Genomic DNA, 20,103 nt, shown 5'->3' on the forward strand with positions numbered 1-20,103 from the left:
TGATTACCTCCTTTTTGAATCTAGTAGACTGGTGAGGTCTTTTCATTATTTTTTTTCAGGGTTTTTCTCTTATTATTTTAATTAGGAGTAGTTCCTCTGCTTTTTAAATTTTACTTAACTTTCTCTGTCGCTATGAAATTAGTGTACCTTGTGTAGACTGTGCAAGTCCAATATTTTTGGTGCAAAGGTTGTTTTTGTTTGTTATAAATGCTAGTCACAACTTTCCTCAGAGTGTGCTGGCCATTATCCCTTTGATTGAGGGTGTGATTGGCATTGTGACTGTAGACTGCACTGGATGTTGGGTGGGGCCTCCTCTTTGCTTCATGACTGTCACAGCCCTGTTGGGGATAGGGGCTGTTCCCCAGTTGTTGGAGTAGAAGCCCCGAGGGTCAGGTTCAATAAGGCTCCATTGCCTTTAAGCACATGCTTTGTCCTTAACAAGGTTAGCACTGAAGCAAGTGAGACCCACAAGTGTGGTCACAGCAAACCTATGCGCTGCAGGTACAGGCATTCATGGTTCTGCCCAGAAGCAGCCCAAGGTCATGTCCCTTTCTTCATTGTGTTCATCCCATACCTAATGGTAGGCTGGTGTTGGGATCCACGGCATTGTGGCTGCAGAAATTGATGTGGTTGTGCTGCTGCTTGGAACCTGGCTCCCTCTGTGGGAGGGCTCTCATAGGACCTGTCTGCCTCAGATCTGACTCCAAGCTGCAGTGTGGGGTGAACAGAACTGGAGCCCTCTGCCAGTAAAGGAAACACTCTGTACTCCTCCCCAGGGGCTATCTGCCAGAGATGTGAGATTTTGTGAAGCCACCTGCCACCTGGTATTGGTGCCAACAAATTTCGCTGCTGCTAGTCCTGCTCCTGGACCTTCCCCCAACATGATAATGGGCTCCAATGTCATCCCTACCCAGACATGCATGCCCTCACAAAGTCTGCAAATACTGAAGCCAGGACCCCACCATGCACACTCTGATAATGGGCTCCAGTTGTGGACCTGGGCCAAGAGGAACCCATGCTGACAATGGGCTCTGAGGTTCCTCCCAGGCCACACCCCAGGCCCTAGGGTTGTCTCTGCACATCTAGACTGAATCCACTCCCAGGGCCCATCTGCCTGAGTTTCAGCACCTAGCCACTGTGCATATTAGCAGTCCTGCCTGGCTCATGTTTCAGGCTGGGAAGTGGCAGCCATCAGCACTGGTCTCTCTCTGCCCTGATTGCTAGTAAACCAGCATGCAGGCATTCCTTGCGAGAAGAGTCGAGGCTCCTCCAGCCCTTTGTCTGTCCCAGTGCACCTCCCAGCCTGAAGGGGCCTTTGCAGGGCAAGAGCCTGCCCATGCAGACCCTCCCTCCTTCACAGGTTCTTCCCAGGGACACAGGTCCCATCCTGATGCCTTTTTTTTTTCTTTTGTCCTACCCAGTCATGTGAGGGTCTTTCTTGCAGCTTTGGTTATATAAGAGATCCTCTGCAGTTTCCAAGTGGTTTTCTGTGAGAAGTGTTCCACAAGTAGATGTATTTTTGATGTGAGGAGAGGTGAGTTCCACATCGTCCTTCTCCACCATCTTGATCCAATCTTTTTTGCTTTTTCATAGTGACACATTTTTATTTCCTTATTTCTGATTATGGCTATTCTATGGATATTTTCTGTATGGTAAAATGGAGATTACATATAATATCCTAGTTATTACAAAGTAATTTGAATTTACTCCAGTAGTGCTTCATCTACCCTCTTTATGTTTTGATGTCAAAAATTACATACTTATAGGGACTTCCCTGGTGGTGCAGTGGTTAAGAATCCGCCTGCCGATGCAGGGGACACAGATTCGATCCCTGGTCTAGGATGATCCCACATGCTGTGGGTCAACTAAGCCCGTGTGCCACAACTACTGAGCCCACGTGCTGCAACTACTGAAGTCTGCGTGTCTAGATCCTGTGCTCTGCAACAAGAGAAGCCACCACAATGAGAAGACCATACACTGCAACAAAGAGTAGCCCTCACTTGCCGCAACTAGAGAAAGCCTGTGCACAGCAACAAAGACCTGATGCAGCCAAAAATAAATAAATAAATACATTTATTTTAAAAATTACATACTTATAGATGGTGTGCCCAATAACAGAGATTTATAATTATTTTTTATGCTTTTTCTCTTAAATCCTATGTAAAATTAATATTCAAGTTACAAAGCAGGATTGCAATAACACTGGCTATTACTTTTGCCCATGTTACATTTGCTGTGTATTTGCCTAAGTATGACTTGGAGTTAGTATCTAGTGTCCTCTCATTTTAACCTGAAGCCCTCCCTTTATCATTTCTTAGGGTAGGTCTAGCAATTCTGAAGCCCCTCAACTTTTGTTTATATAGAAATGCCTTAATTTCTCCCTTATTTTTGAAGGACAGTTTTGCCATATATAGAATTATTGGGTTTTAGTATTTTTCTTTCAGCACCTTATATATATCATTTCACTGCCTCTGGTCCAAGGTCTCTGACTATAAGTGGCTGATGATCTTACAGGGAATCTCTGTATGTGATAAAGCACTTCTCCCTTACTGCTTTCAATATTCTCTCTTTGGCTTTGAACAGTTTAATTACAATGTATGTTGGTGTGGGTCTCTTTGAGTTTATTTTACTTGGAGTTCACTGAGCTTTTAAGATTTATAGACTCAAGTTTTAGCCATTATTTCTTCAAATAATTTTTTCTGCTCCTTTCTCAGTGTACTCTTTTTCTGGAACTCTGAAAATGTGTATGTGGGCCACTTGATGGTGTCTCACAAATTCCTTAGGTTTTCTTCACTTTTCTTCATTCTTTTTCCTCTCTGTTCTTAAGACTCAATAATTTCAAATAACCTGCCTTCATGTTCACTGATTCTTTCTTCTGCCTATTCAACTCTGCTGTTGAACTTTTCTAGTGAATTTTCATTTTAATTGTACTCTTCAGCTCTAGAATTTTGTTTGGTTCCTTTTTGCAATTTCTATCTCTTTATTGACATTCTCATTTTGTTCATATACTGTTTTGTTTCTTTTAGTTCTTTGTCTATGTCTTCCCTTATCTCTTATAGATATTTAAGACTGTCATTTTAAAGTCTTTGTCTAGTAAGACTGATGTCTGGACTTTCTCATGGATGATTTCTTTCAATCTGTTTTATTCCTCTGAATGAGCCGCATTTTCCAGTTTCTATGTATATCTTCTAATTTTTGCCAAAATTGAGTATTTGGTTATTATTATGTAGTAACTCTGGAAATCAGATTTCTGCCTTTCCCCATGGTTTGCTGTTATTGCAGTTGTTGTTTTTATTGAAGGTCATAGTAGTCCATTTGTTTTGAGACTCTTCCAAACTACTTTTAAATGCTATGTGTGCTTGTGTGTGCTCACTGAAGTCTCTGTTCTTTTAGCTCATGTACATTTACTGTTTTGAAACATATTTCTTTGAATGCCAAGAGTTGAGATAGACAAACAAACAAAACCATCAAAAATAAAAAGAAAGAACAACCACCCCTGTAGTCTTTACAGACTGGCTCTTCACTGGTGCAGTCCTTCACCAATTTGCTAAACTTGTTCTGAACCTAGAGATTAGATCCAGGTAAATGTTTAAGGTCTTCTCAGGTCTTTTCTGGGCATGCATCTTGCCTGGGCATGCATGGCTTTCTCAGTTTCCCCTCTATCTACAGTTGCTTTTGAATTTCCTCATTTCCCAAAGCACCTCACCCCAGCTTCTCCTCCCGGCCTTAGATAGTCTACCGTATGTCTCCACCCAAATCTCTTGCCCTAGGCATCTTTGAATTTTTAGTCCACTTGTCGTATTTAATAACAGTGCCTGCCACTTTTCCCACCTGCATTCTGAGTTATGCAAGACAGGGATGAACAAGTAAATCTTTCAGGTATCCTCCAGGCAGGTTATAACAGACAATAATTTGCAAATGAGATCTGTTCTGCTCCCTCCAGTTCAAGTGAAGGAATTGGGAACTGGGCTGCAGCTGCTCAAGACCAAGAGTTCCACTAAAGTAGATTGGGAGAGGGGTAAGGGTAAGTAAAAACACCACAAAACTTTCCTACAATTGTGAAGATGGGTTTTTCTTGATTGGGAATTTGCTTGATTGCTGAAAACTCTTGATTGCTTTTCAAAGCATATACAAAGTTAGTTCAGAGAGCTTCTGGTTGCTTTTTTTTAATATATAACTTTGTTGGGGAGCAAGAGCTCAGAGCTTTCTAGTCTGGTATCACTCATCTGGAACGTGAATTGGAAATCATAATATTCTTTGATTTTCATTGTCACTAATTCTCTGTTTATGCTGTTTCCTTCTTGGGCTCTGTTTTCCCTCTACATCTTATAAATGTCTTTTGGGGCTCCTCCATCAGCCCTCTTCTATTCTTACTCTGCGCACAAAGCCTAGATTATCTCATTCACATAGCTTTATGTACATATTGATGGTTCCCAAAGCAGTCTCCAGCTCAAATTTCACTGTTTTACATCTGTCAGCCTACTGGATACTTTTACTAAGATATTCCATGGGCAAGTCCATTTCAATCTCATTTATATCCCTCCCAAATCCCAAATCTACTTCTGGACAGCCTCATAACTCATCTTGTCTCCAGTCTTGCCCCACTCTAATTGCATCCCCATGTGGAACCCAGAGGTTCTTTCCATGTTGTCTTTAGGACCCAAATGCCTTAGCATGACAATCAAGGCTGTTTTGATCTGACTTAATTCTCTCTTAGCACTCTTCTCCTTCCCTGTAACTCCCATTATTTAGCTTTACCAAACTACATATTCTTCCAACCTTTATCATAATGTATTGCCTCTGTCTGAAATGTCTACTTTTTCTCTGGCTAAGATTTAGTTCAGCTGTTCATATTGGGAAGCCTTTCCTGATGTGCTCTTATCCCACTGGCATATCATCGTTGTTTATTTACTTTGCTGTCTTACCCACCACTCTGTAGTCTCCTTGATTGGAAGAGCCCTTTCACTTGACACTGCCTGGCAAGAAATAGTAGTAATAAGTGAATGCCTACTGAGTGGATGAAGGATACATGTACTACTTGTGAATTAAAATACCAGCCCTTATAGAGCATTTTCTGTGTGGCTGACTGTGTGCTTGGTGCTTTACATCTATTATCTTTTTTTTTTCTAAGAGACAAGTATTATTAGCTTCCCTTTACAGATGTGGAAACTAAGTCTATAAGAGTTAAAGTAACTTACCTGAGGTCTGTTGCCCAGCAACAAGGGATGAAGGAGGGACTTGGACTCAACTCAGAATGATACCAAAGCCTGTGTCCTTTCAGTGTCAGCATTCTTTCTATCAAAGCAAAATTTCAGTGGTCTTATGTATATGTGCATTTTATCAGTCGTTTTTAGATATGTTTGAATATATCACTTGTGTGTGTTGGAGCAGGGAATTAATATGTATTTGGTAGAATAAAATAAATCAGAGTCTAAGTACAGAGATTCCTAATTTAGGGGCATTTAGTGCCAAAGTAGGATTATGAGGATGCACTCATTGGTGAGGATATAGTGCAAAAAATGTGCAGGCTCTAACTTGCACAAAATTAGTGACCTCCACAGACCTGTGTAGAAGTGGCACTTCCTGGGGAGGATTTGGGAGTGTGGAGGGGGAGGGCGGACATTCTTGGATGGGGCCCAGCTCAAATATGTACTTAGATCAGAAAATCATTAGCTGGAAAGTGGACATGGAATGTGCTTTTAATTTAATTTCCCCAGGTTGTCAGGTTTCTATATGTTTATAGATCCCAGACAGGCATTGACCTACTTAATTATGCTGCCTTCTCAGAGGGGCCTTCCCTGAATACCTTGCATAAAATAGTAGCCAGCTCTCTCCACCTCACCCCATCCCACCCAACTAAACCTTGGAATTCCTCATCTTCTTTACCTCTTTTTGTCTTCTCCATAGTACTCACCACAACCTGAGATGTATTTATTTGTATATTGCTTATCTCTCCCATTAGAATACCAACTCTATGAGGTTGGGGATTTTGATTATTTTTTTTTACCTCAATATCCCCAGATCCTGAAACAGTGCCAGGCACTAAATCTTTGTGAAAGGGATACTTTGGTTTTGGTTGAGCCTTGTCTGAGTATTAACCACGTGCTGAGTGCTATGAAGACCTTGAGAGGAAGCTATGACATTCTTGCTCTAAGGAAATTAACTGAAGAATTGGAACTGGTCAGAAACTTAGATTTAATTTTACCATCCTCATAAGATGATATAAGGGGTGTCAAAAATTTCCTTTTAAGAGTGAGGTTATAAATATTTTAGGTCTTGTGGGCAACAATAGGTCTCTGTCACATATTCAACATCCTTTTTTAAAAATAACCTTTAAAATATATTTTTTAAAAAGTCTTATATTCAGACTGAACAAAAACAGATCATGTGCTGGATTTGGCCCAAGGCCACAGTTTTCTGATCCCTGAGATAGTAAATTAGCCTGTTACTATTTCATGGAGGCAGGAAGAAGACATGAGACTCCTGGGTCAGAGACAAGGGGCTTTATTACTCATGGCTCAGCAAGCAGCAGCAGCAGCATGTCTGTTCCAGTTGTTTCTTCCCCCCACTCAAGTCCTGTGAGGTCAGTGCAGAGGGCCCAAGTGGATGTTATGCAAGCAGTGGATTTGTGTCACAGCTGAGGGACGCTGAGCTTAGACAATCACTTCCTTTATAGCAAGCCTGTTTTTTGTCCTGGAAGAAGATATTACTTCATCCCTCAAGGTTGCTCACTGAAAACACAGCCCTGAGAAATGAGTAGAGATGGAGTTGTATTCTTGGCTTACCCAGTAAGTATGTGTAGGGATACTCAGGGCCCATGGTGGATTGCTTCTCTCAATAGTATTTTCATTCCTTTGTATGTCCAGTTGGATTGAATAGAATTTAGTACATGCCAAGAAATATAAATGGGGCTAATGATACAAAAAGAAATAAAACCTGGTCCCCATTCTCAGGAAGCTCACAGGCTGTTAATAACTGTAATATATGAGGTGTTCACAGTGTAAATGTAAACGTTGCTCTGGAAGTACAAATAGGTGCATGGTAACCTTTGGGGCATTTGGGGAACACAGGAGAGAGGAAGTAGCTTTTGAATTGCTCATGAGAAGATGCCAGAATGAGGCAGTGTAGGAGTTTTTCCGATAGAGCATCCAGTTCAGTCCAAGGCACAGAGGTGTGTTGAGCAATGCTGACTATGGGTATAACTGAAGTATAGTATGTATGGGAGAGGTTGATGGGGAGTGAGGTAGGGAGAGAAGGAACGAGGGAGGAAAATAACATTTCCCAAGAGTCTGTCACTTAGGTACATTAACTCTCTACTCCTCATAGTCTGTCAGATAAGTTATTGAGTACATACTGTGTGCAGAGCTTTTGGGGATTTAAATACACTAGCTCATTTATCCCTCTTAACGCCCTGTTGCAACCTTTTGGCAGATAAGAAACCTGAGACTTAACTAACTTGCTCAAGGTCACAGCTGGTGGCACATCTGGAATTTGAATCTGGGTTGGCCTGGTCCCACAACCTGTGCTCTTTAGCACAACCTTCGTTTCCCTCAGAAACCTTGGAAGATTACTTCAAGCAACAGTGAAACATTGTGGGACTAGAATTTGCACCCGTGTTCACCTGCCTGCAAAACTATTCCTGCTTTCCCAGATTTATTTCAACATAATTGAAGGAGCTGACTCCCAATAGAAGGCAGTACCTTGAATTGTAAATATGAAAGATGACCAGGAACAGTGACAGACATGTAAAGGAATTCCCCTAACCCTCTCTTCCATTTGTGTTAGTTGTCCTCAGCTCCTTCCAAGAAAATGTGGATATTTTTCAAACAGTGAGGAGGCGACACAACATAGCAGTCAAGAACACAGGCTTTATAATATGAGCAGTTTGGTTTGAATCCTAGCTTCACTAGATAGCAGTGCAAAATTCGGCAAATCGCTTATTTTCTCCAACTCTCGTTTTCCTCCTTTGAGAAATGAGTTGTGAAGCTTAAATATGATATTATTTGTAAAACACTAAACACAGAGCTTGACACAACGGACTGCATAGGAGGATATTGAAATTGCCAAGAATTAGGACAGGATTAGCATTGGGGAGAGTTGGCAGTGTGTCAGAAACCAAAATCTTGAAGGGGTGAGGGGGTGTAATCCTCGGGTCAATGTATGGCTACAATAAGCATGGTCATGGGTAGCACAGTCAAAATAGATGATATTCAAGGCTAAATGACTTAAGACTTTGGGCTTCTGCCTTTGCTGGTGGGAGTTTATAAAACAAAGAGACTACAGTTGTGTGCAAACTGTCTCTGGAGGCATCCTCTTCTTGCCCAAGGTTTTTGATATTTTGAATGCTACAGAGATTCTGAGGAGGGAGAGGAAAATGTGGCCAGAATCTCTCAACTTGGAGGTGGCCCTCGAGTGTAGGCGCAATGAAGATAAGGACAGATGGTGATGCAGAGTGCAGATGCCAAGGGCTCCCCAGGCTCAGTGTGCTTGATGGGGAAAGTCCAGTTGGGGCACGTGTGCTGGAGGAGAGCCACCTGGACCCCAAGGGGATGGTTTGAGTCCAAGGCTGAGTGGGCTGAGCAAAGAGAGTCCCCACTTCTCTTACCTGTCTGGGTGGCCGGTACACAGGCAGAATTCACAAGAGTCAAGAGCAGCTGAGGTGTGGGGGTCAAAAATCCCAGTATGAGCTGGATATAGGGAATGGCCAGTGGGAAGGAGAGCTCACTGCCCAAGGCAGAGAGGAAATCATTCGATACGAAACAGGCAGAGGTGACTAGTGGCTGGGCCAGGCGTCGGGAAGAGAGAGTCCTCTCCTGATCCTCTGCCCTGCTTCCTTCCCTCAGGCCTGAAGTCCAAAACGCTGGCCCTGCTCCCTGACACTCCCCACTCTAAAGCAAAATGCCAGAAACTAGTGCAGTCAAGGCCATGATGACTTCCCAAAGGTGCTCTGGGGGAGCACCGGGAGAGCAATTGCCCTGATTTCTCAACCACACCTTGTGGAACAGCTCCTCCTCCATCCCTGTTACTGGCCAGGCCCCCTGGGGTGCGGGTCTTCCATGGGGACCGACATCCTGTCTAGAATTTTTGCTTTTCTTCATTTTTGCTTTGTTTTCATTTCAATTTCTTTGGGGCTTGCTTTGAAAGACTTGGGCTTCCCCTTTCGGCCCAAGGTTTCATTAGCCCCCTGCCCCTCACCCAGAGCTCCTGGTGAAGCTCCTTTTATTCCCCATCCATCTCTGACCCTAAGAGCTGTGCTCCAGGATCACTGAGAAATTGAGATCTTTCAGGAGCAAGCTGATAGAACCTTTGTGCTCACCCCTCAGTTAGAATTGCCTATTGCATATCTGTCTTCCCTATAAGATTTGAGTAAGATTTCAGAATTGAATTGATTGAATGAGATTTCAGAAATCTTATTCGTCTTTGTATTATCAATGCCTAGAGCCTAAAATGCAGTCAGTAAGTATTTGCTGAACTGAACTGAGGTAGAAACCATGTCATCCTCTAATATAGGGTTTAAGGAGAGGCATATGGGACCTGGGAGAGCTCCCTGTGTTTTCTAAGGAGGCTTCTCCTTTCCTGCTGTCAGGGCAGCAGGCACTCCCTGAATGATGAAGGTGCCCTGATTTCTCTGGAATGCTGGACTAGTGTGGTAGGCAGTCATTATGCCATCAAACAAAACTTTTTTCAGGAAAAAAAGTGTAACTCAAGGATATATGGATTTCTCAAGTGCCTCTTTTCTGCCTCTCCACACTGAAAATACTGTATTCTCTTATTTACAGCACTTTTCTAAATTTCCTGCGTGGGTGTTGACTCAGTTGTTCAAACCTGGGGAAACCAGAGTCAACTGCATAACCACCTGGCACTGACCCGGTCACAGAGCTGGTGGCAGGGCCCACCTGTGTCCGTGGAGGCGGGGAGCAGGGCAGGGAGAGCCTGTGTGGAATGACTGCAGGTATTTGGGGCTCTCTCTCTGATGGTCTAACAGCAGCGGGCAGGGTTGTTTTCCAAGAGGTCTTAGGAAATCAATCTCCTAGTCATCTGCAAGCAGAGGCTTGGTTCTGACATGAACTGTGTGGCCTCGGCTGAATTGCTTAGCCTTCTGAGCCTGTCTCCTCATCTGTAAATATGGAATAATAGTGTATATTTCTGGGGTACTTCTGAGAATTAAATGAGCTAATTCATGTAAAGTCCGTAGAATAACGGAGAGCTCACGGTAAGTGCTCAGCAAATGTTGACTATTATCATCACCGTCATCATCATTATTTCTCCTCATACTGATATAAAACAATTTTATTTTATGTTGTGAAGGCAAAAAGTGGTATGGGAATTCTGAAAATAATATAATGGTTTAGTGCTTCCCTGGTGGCACAGTGGTTGAGAGTCCGCCTGCCGATGCAGGGGACACTGGTTCGTGCCTGGTCCGGGAAGATCCCACATCCGCGGAGCGGCTGGGCCCATGAGCCATGGCCGCTGAGCCTGCGCGTCCGGAGCCTGTGCTCCCCCACGGGGGGGACCACAACAGTGAGAGGCCTGCGTACCGGGGGAAAAAAAAAAAAAAAGCATTCTTAGGGTGGATAATTGGATGGATGCAACCTTTTATGAGGCATTTAGCACTTTCTACCTGTAATATACCTATTTGTAGGTGTGTATCTATATCATCTATTTGTCTTAGTTCAAGCTACTATAACAGAATACTGTAGATCGGATGGCTTCTAATCAACAGAAATTTATTTCTCACAGTTGTAAAGGCTGAAGTTGAAGATCAGAGTGCCAGCATGGTGGGATTCTTATGAGAGTCAGCTTCCGGGTTGTAGATATTTTTCTCATTGTATTCTCACATGCAGAAAGAAAGCCAGCAAGCTCTCTGGGATCCCGTTTTTTTTTTTTTTTTTTTTTTTTTTTTGATACTTTGGGCACTGAAAGGCAGGTCATAATATCTGTTCTGAGCTGTTCATTGTGCGTTGGAGAAAGTAAAACATTTAGAGAGAGATAACAGGTAACCATAACACAAAGCAGTGTCTGAAAGTGCCCCAAGTGGCAGAAGAATTTGAGAAATATTGTTGATGTGGTACTCTTTTTCTAGGACCAGCAGGAAGTGGCTGGGGGGGGGGGTGCCCTTGAACTCTGCTGCTTCCCATAGAACAGTCTCTGATTGCAGGCTGAGGACTGTCCCCAGGAACTGCCCTAACCAGGAAAAGGCTTGGCCTCTCCAGGCTCCCTTCCGTTTCCTCACCAGTAACATGAGGACAAAATCCACTACCTCACAGCACTCTAGGAGATAACTCAGTGGGGTGCCATATTTGAAAGTACATACTTTGGAAAGTTAAATGAAGTGGTTTACAAGTTTTCGATACTGTTACTAATCCATTTAACACTTCTACCTCTCTCCCCAGCACTGGCATCACTTCTGCTTAATCTGTACCTGGTCTGCCCTTGTTCTGCACCCCATTACAGGCTCATCCCCCCTCACTGGAGCAGCTCTGAGCTTGGGGTGTTTCCTACATTGAGCCTTTGAGGGTGTGCTATCATGTGTACCTCTGCATATGGTCTGCTCTGAGGGGCAGGCTTATCCAAGTTTCATGGGAAATTTAGAAAGAATTACATCACCTAGAATGATAGGAAGCTGAACAGGAAGCAACGGACAAAGGAACTCTCTCTTTTTTTTTTTTTGCAGTACACGGGCCTCTCACTGTTGTGGCCTCTCCCGTTGCGGAGCACAGGCTCCGGACGCGCAGGCACAGCGGCCATGGCTCACGGGCCCAGCCGCTCCGCAGCATGTGGGATCTTCCCAGACCAGGGCACGAACCAGTGTCCCCTGCATTGGCAGGCGGACTCTCAACCACTGTGCCACCAGGGAAGCTCGAGAATGAATTTATGGTTACCAGGGGGGAAGGGTACAGGGGAGTTTGGGATTGACATGCAAATCCATCTTTAACACCAAATATCCCCTCTGTCGTGCCTTTCTCTTTCTACCTGGTGGGACTTCCACATATCTTCAACCACTGTCCACCAGGGAAGCTCGAGAATGAATTTATGGTTACCAGGGGGGAAGGGTACAGGGGAGTTTGGGATTGACATGCAAATCCATCTTTAACACCAAATATCCCCTCTGTCGTGCCTTTCTCTTTCTACCTGGTGGGACTTCCACATATCTTCCTCCAGGAAGCCTTTCCTGCCTGCCCTGGGCTTACCTGGACTGTCCCACCAAATTTGTATGTTCAGCTGTGCTCATCATCATCACATAACCTTGTAATTTTCCACTTTCTTATCTGCTTCATCTTCTGTGCTGACCTCCCTGAGCATCAGCACAGAGCTTCTTTATATCTGTATTCCCCAATGTAGAACCTGGCACACAGTAGGTGCCCAACAAATAAATGTTTGAATAAATTATTGAATTCTGAAGAATGAATAAGTTCCACTTGACTGTAAACTGTTTGGCAGTGTTTTCTAATAATTCACGCTGTGCCAGCCTTGACTCTCTCTGGCTTTGTTCTGGCTGCTCCTAGAGCTGGTGCGGCACAGGAAACAAGCATGACCTCAGGAACTATGAGGTTGAATTGGGCTGAGCTGCTCAGTCCACCCGTCAGTCAGTGTAGCCTAGGCAGGGTGGGGAGACACAGCTTCACTCAGTCCCACGGAGCAGGAGGGTAGAGCTGAGAGAGGAAAGCCTGCGCTTCAGGGGTTGTGACCCCACCTGGTGAATCAGCCCAACTGCAACAGGCCTAGGGAAGCATGTGCGGTATTGCAAACACCCAGAGGCTCTTTCTAGCCTTCTTGGGGCCTCCCTCCCTCCCCAGTCCAGGCATGTTCCCCAGTTTTCTGGAGGAGGCCACACCTCACTTTACTTGTGCTCCAGGACAGCTGTACCTAGCAGGTGAGAAGGGTCCCAAGCATTTCTAAGAGGGGAGGCTACTCTTGTGTCTGGGAAGGGACTTTCTGATGAGGTCTGGATGGCAGAGTAGGTTTAGAAAGTTTAGGCGGTCCTGTTACTGCTCTCAGGACCCGGTAGCCAACCCTGCCCAGCCCTGCCCTGCCTGGCTGTGAGGGAGATATTCCAAGCACAGTTCTCTGGGGCTGTGGCAGGGCATGGACAGACCCTCTAAGGACAATCTGATCGGTGGATATAGTGTCAGAATTTGAACCTGGGCCTGTGTGTTACAAACTGTGGACATACCTGTCAACTTGCTATGGATGTGATTACTTTCTGTAAAAGCGGTTTATTGAGCTAAACTAAACTTTAACAACAGAGACACAGAAATTGTAGTAATGATGTTTACCCACATTTATTCAGGCTCTTTGTCTCGCCAACTGCCCACCCAGAACTGTTGCTTGAGTTGTACAACCACAGTAGTCAGGGAGGCCTTCTTCACTCTAAATATCTAAAAATCTCAAACCTAATGTCCCTGGAGAACATTAGGTTTGAGATTTTATGAAGACAAAGGACTATTGAATGAACTCTGAAGCCCTAGGCTGCAAATTCAGTCCAGTAGTTACTTTCGTCCTTTTTCAGTGAAGGACCACTGAGCCAACTGGAAAGGAAGCAGAGGACAGTGCAGGTGAGGGGTGTGCCCTGCCCACAGAGGTCACCCCTGGGAGGGGGATTGGGGAAGGGTGGAGATGGAGAGGAGATTTTCCTACCATTTCAGGTCCTTCTGCATTCTTGGCTCTGTTTGCATAATGAAGCATCTATTGCCTTTCTAATTTTAAGAAAAAAACAGCTTTTTTTCGGGAGGGGGGAGAGCTGGTGAGAATCCCTAACAACTTCACGTAGTCCAGGTTTGCCCCGTCCCCCATGCCCTGCTCTGTGTCTCCCTGGGTGGCCTCCCTCCCCCTGCCCCCGCACCCCCCCCACCCCCTGCCCTGTCCCTATACTTGCAGTTGTTCAAGGTACCCTTCCCCCCCAACCCCCATTTACTGCTTCTGTGATTCTTTTCCTGGAGATTTTTCCTAGAGATTACAACTTTTTTTTTTAATTAGCTTTATTGGGGTATAATTTACATACAGTAGAATTCACCACTTTTAAGTGTACAGTTCTATGACTTTTGACAAATGTGTACACTTGCATAACTATCACTACAATCATCGTATAGATGATCGCATCCACTCCCTCTGCCCCTGCCTAGTAAACCCCCATCCCACGTCCTGTCACTCTAGTCTCCTCTTATTCTAGAGTTTCACATAAATGAAATGGTGGTATGTGGAGCCTCTCGTGTCTGACTTCTTCCACTTAGTAAGACTGCTTCTGAGATTCAGCCATGCGTGTGAGTGTGAGAAGTCTGTTCCTTTGTCGCTGCTGAGTTGTGTCCCATGGGGTGCCACTGTTGTTTGCCATGCACCAGTCCGTGGACATTCGAACTGTTGCCAGTTTGTCTGTTATGAACACTTCTGTTATGAACATTTGCTTACAGATCTTTGTGTGGATGTGTGTTGTCCCCCCCACCCGACCCCCCGCCTTTTTTCTTTATTTAAACCTAGGAGGATAATTGCTGGGTCACACAGTAAGTGTTGCTTAACTTTATAAGAAACTGCCAAACTGTCTTCCTACGGCTGTGCCATTTTACATTCCCACCAGCAGTGTGTGAGAGCTCCAGACTCTCACCTCACTTGGTATTATCAATGTTTTGGATTTTAGCCATTCCAGTGGGTGTAAAGTGGTATCTCATTGTGGTTTTAATTTATAGCTCCCTGATGATTAATGATGCTGCAGCATTTCATGTGCTCATTTGCCATCTGTATAATCTTCTTGATGAAGTGTCTGTTCAGACTTTTTGCCCATGTTTTTATTGGGTTGTTTGTCTTATTACTGAGCTGTAAGAGGTCTTTGTAGAGTCTGGCTACAATTCCTTGTCAGATGTGTACTTTTCAAATATTGTCTTCCAGGCTGTGGCTTACCTTTTCATTTCTTTAACAGTGACTTTTAAACAACAAAAGTTTTAAATTTGAATTAAGTCCAGTTTTCACTTTTGTGTGTGTGTGTTTCAAGTGTTTTGCATCCTCTTTGCTTAATCCAAGATCATAGAGATTTTCTTATATTTATTTCTAAGAGTTTTATAGTTTAGGTCCAACACTTAGGTGTATGATCTACTTTGAGTTAACTTTGTATGTGGTATAAGGTAGGGGGTTTGTGTATATTTTGCATTTGGCCTATGGTTATAGTTCCAGTACCATTTATTTAAAGGCTACTACTCTTCACATTCAACTACAGGATTTGGTTTTTATATAGTCTTTTCAATTATTTTTAATCTAAGGCACTATAAAAACGTGGTACTTCATATAAACGTTAGTAAATGACCTTTTGTTCTTTCTCTTTTACTGGGATACTTGCAATGGCATGAACTTAGCATCACTTGTGTTTTACGGAGCTGTCCAAGCTGATGAATGGGAGAGTTTTTATGTAGAGTAGACCCTATTCGTTGGGGTCCAAGCAGAAACTATTCTCCTGGCAGTGATGGTTCATGATCATTACAATATTTAATTGTGCAGTACCCACAACATGTGGACTGTGTGTGTATATGGGAAGGAGACTGCTGTTTAATGAGCACATACTATCTTCCAGGTACCTAATTTAATCCTCATAAGAGCAGCCTGAGATGAGAATCTCATTTTGCAGATGACAAATAGGAGGCTCAGAGAGAATGATTAACTGACCTATAGCAAATAAAAATCTGAGCTTGGATATGAGCGCTTTTTTCTTTCTGTTGCACTGCCTCTACCCTACTGGCAATCTTCACATTTTTTACCATATTAATTGTATTAGCCAGGGTTCTCCAGAGAAACAGAGCCAATAGGCTATATGAAGATACATATAGCAGGAGATTTATTATAGGAATTGGCTCATGTGGTTATGGAGGCTTGAGAAGTCCCACAGACTGCTGCCTGCAATTGGAGAACCAGTAAGGCCGGTGGTTTAATTCAACCCGAGTGCAAATCTTCAAGAATTAGGAGGCTGAGAGTGTAAATCCCAGTCTGGGTCCAAATACCCAAGAACCAGGAGCACAAATAACCGAGGGCAGGAGGTGGATGTCTCAGCTCAAGCAGAGAGAGTGAATCAGCCCTTCCTGTACCTTTTTGTTCGATGCAGGCCCTCAACAAGTTGGAATCTCCCTGTCCAGACTGCTGAGGACAGTCTTCTTTCCTCAGCCTACCTATTCAAACGCTAATCCCTTCCAGAGCCACCCTCACAGACACACCCAGAAATAATGCTTCACCAACTATCTGGGCCCTGTCAAGTTGACACATCAAATTGACCACCATACTAATGATATTTTAGAGCCAAGTATCACTTACCAAATGAGGGCACATTTGGCAAACAAAGAAAACCCAGGCCTCATGGTAGAAGGGTCAGGTGTGGGCCTCGGAGACTGTGAAGAGTGTCTGCATCTAGGATTGTCCACAGCCAATAGAGTCCTCACCTCCTGTGTGTCCACACTGCAGATGCCCACACCAGGGCCTGTCTGCTGGTTCAGTGGAATTTAAGTCTGTGTGGGAATAGTGACAGCCATCTTCCAGGGTGGTGTGTAAAATGCCTGGCATGTATTAGGTGCTAAATTATTGTCACTCTGTTGGTCCTGATCACCAGGCTAGAGAAGGAAAGAGGAGTATACTCTTGACTCTGAACAATGCAGGTGTTAGGGGCGCCGACCCTCCAAGCAGTGGAAGATTGACTCTAACTTCACAATTGGCCATCCATCCAAGGTTCCATGTCCACGGATTCAACCAACTTTAGTACGTATTTGGTGGAAAAGAATCCACATATAAGTGGACCCATGCAGTTCAAACTCATGCTGTTCAAGGGTCAGCTGTAGTTCCTGTGGGATTTCAGTGAAAGGAGGAATGTAAGGCACAAGATACCCACAGTAAACCCCATAAATGCCGGTTCCCATCCCCTAATGCCACCAAGAGACAAAAATACTTGTGGCAGTATACTTCCTGTCTGTTCTTGAGAATGGCTTTGTTTTTTTAACCAACAGCACACTCAGTAAAACACGTGTGCCCTTTGCCTCCTGTGAAACAAAGGACCAGCAGTGTTTGGATAAGTGAACTACAGCAGCTTAGGTGGGCTGGCTGCAGTTTGGGAGCGCAGGACCTCCTGACACCCAAGGGCTTGCTTTCCCGCATGGGTGTGCGGGGATGGAAGGAGATGGTCTGTACAGAGCAGCATGGAGATCACTGAGCTTGGAGGCAGGAGATGAAGATTGGAGTTCTGGCCACCCTGGCATCTTGCTAACTTTTCCCCAGCTTCAGTTGTGTTAGTTTTAAAATAAGAGGGAAAGATCCAATAATACTGAATGTCTACTATTTGCTGCGCATTTTACACCTATTATTTCATTTGATGCCCAAACGTACATACGTGATCAAGCGTGTTTTCCTTCTGTCATACAGAAAAGGAAACTGAGGTTCAGGCAAGTCAAATGCCTTCCCCTTCTGACTACAGAGTCTTTTAATTTTTTTGAAACACCATGCTACTACTAATTCAAAATAGAGGGTAGTAATAATACACAGAATAATTGTGAAGATCAAGTGAGATCATGAATACACAGGTTGCAAACTGTCAGGTACAACAGACCTGTTTTAGCTGTGTTTGTTTTTTTAGGTTTAAGAAACTAAATGAAACACTCTATTAACTGTATGGTGAATGTGCCAGTAGAAATATACAAGTCCAGGCAGAATAGAGGATTTTGCATGTGCATCCTGAGATTAATATTTAAATATCCAAATAGGAAAAAAATGCATTTTCTTTTATTTCTAGGGTAGTTGTTTCATTCTATGCACACTTTTACCCTGTGCCATGGACTTTAAAATGTTATTATTATGCCCCCAGGTTAGAGCTGTAGCTAGGCCAGGAACATGGATAGATTTTCTGAATATTGTCCTGGGTTGAAGGTAAGATGTAGACGTAGCCAAGCCCTGGGAAGCAGGGCTGATGGGGCCAGAGAACATCCAAGCACAGGGCGCTGTCCTGCGCATTTACACACACTATTTCAGTCCTTACCAGAGGCCTGGTAGGGGGCCATCCACAGGTATGGGCCAGGATGAAGGAAGTTAAATACTTTCCCAGGTCAGGGAGCCAACAGGGGAGGTGCGTGTGAACCCTGTATTTGTCTGCACATCCCTAGATCCCTAGTGCTGAGCTCAGAGCCCAGCGTGGAGTAGAGACTCAACTCTAGATGGTGAATGAATAAATTGGAAAAGGAAGGAAGGAAGCATAACTGTGGATTTGGGTCTGGGAGAGCTTCACGAAGTGGCAGTACTGATTAGGCTGATGAGTTGATGGTGGGAGAGGGGGCTGGATTCTCAGGCACTATGGGGCGCTGAGGGGACAGACCCTTCAAGGCCAGGACACACCCCTGAGAGGAAGGTGGCAGGTGTGAGAGACAGGAGAATGACAGGCAGATGAGAAGCTGCAGGCTGAATCTGCTCCTTTCTCTGGACTAAACCAGAGTCAAGAGTAGGGGAGCATTCTGCAGCTCACACAATCCACTCCTGTTGGAGCCAAGTAGAGGCAACAGGACTGATGGACGCGGTGTTTGCTTGCAGCGTGCCATGGCCTTCGTGGTGTGAGGGTGCCCCAGGGCAGTCTCCCCCCACTCTCAACATATGCGTGTAGGAATACTCACAGTTTCTTTGAATTCATAGAACTCTCTACACAGCTTCATTGCTTACATGTAGCCCCCTCCAGATCAGAGCCAGCAAGGGAGTGTCAGAGCTCTGTCAACATTTGGAATCTCTCTGACCTCTACCCCCAGTCGCTGCCTTCCTCTTCTGCTTTTAAACATATGACTACTTTGAGCCTGTCCAGATAATCTCTGTATCTAATGTCAACTGATTAGTAATCTTAATTATGTCTGCAAAATCCTTTGTGTCCTGTAACATGACATATTCATGAGCATAATCCCGGGTCCAGAATTCTGCCTACCACACTGCTCTTGCCTTCAGCTCTAATGGGGGACTCAACAGGCAATGTGATGCAGTCCAGGGAATGCTACAAGAAGAGTAACACACAGTGCTGTGCAGCACTCAGGAGGTCTCTCTAAGGGAAGCAGGGGCTGCTTCCTGGAGGAAGACTATCTGAGTTGAGCCTGGTGTGATAAGTGGAATTTAACAAGGGGGGAAAGGTCCCAGGCAGAAAGAATAGCATGTGTGTCTGCGGTACAGGGGTTCATTACTGCTGACCTGTAGAATTCACTTCAGGGAGCCAGAGAGACAAGAGACCTTGGAAAGATGGATGAGATCCCACAAAGGTTCTTAGCAGGAGGCTGGAATGCTCAGGTCTTCATTTAGAAAGATTGTCTCCTGACACTATGGGAATGGAGAAGCACACCAATCATCAGGAGGCTGTTCTGGTAACTCAAGTAAGCTGATGATGGCTTGAAAAGTGGAAATGCCGGTTGGAGGGAGAGAAGTGAATGTGAGACGGCTAAGGATTGAGTGTGAGAGGGTAATGAGTTATGAGTGAGTCCCAGGCTCCTGGCTATATGACTAAATGCAGAATGGAACCATTCACGGAGACTGGAGGAGGAACAGGGTGATGGGAGACATGGGTTCCGTTGTAGAGATGTCTAATAATTTGAGATGGCTGTGAGACACCGAGTGGCAATTCCTGTACACAGACCTAGGATAGTGATCACAGTTCGGGAGTCATCAGTGAATGACTGAGATCACCTTCCAGAACCAAAGTGTGGGAAGACCAGAGGACCTGAAAAACAACTTTTAGGTGGTGGGAGGGAGGAAGAACAGCCAGCAAAGGGGGGAGAAACAGCAGGGGTGGAAGAAAGAAATCCAGGTGGTGTGGTGGCTCAGAGTCAAAGGAAAAAAGTGTCAGGAGAGAAGTTGAAGTCAAGTACTTTTGAGAGGTCAGGTGAGATGAAGACTAAAAATGTCCACTGGATTTAGCACCAGCGAGGTCACTGGTGGCCTGTTAAGAGTAATTCCTGTGGATGGTGGGTGGGGTCAGGTGGCAGTGCGTTAAAGACTAACATGCAAGGTAAGCATCACAGCTGGACAGAATCACGGTCAAGAAAGCTGGGAAGGGGCTACCCTGGTGGCGCAGTGGTTGAGAGTCCGCCTGCCGATGCAGGGGGCACCGGGTCGTGGCCCGGTCCC

Source organism: Lipotes vexillifer, unplaced genomic scaffold (genome assembly GCF_000442215.2).
Source record: "Lipotes vexillifer unplaced genomic scaffold, Lipotes_vexillifer_v1.1 scaffold20, whole genome shotgun sequence".
NCBI lineage: Eukaryota > Metazoa > Chordata > Mammalia > Artiodactyla > Lipotidae > Lipotes > Lipotes vexillifer.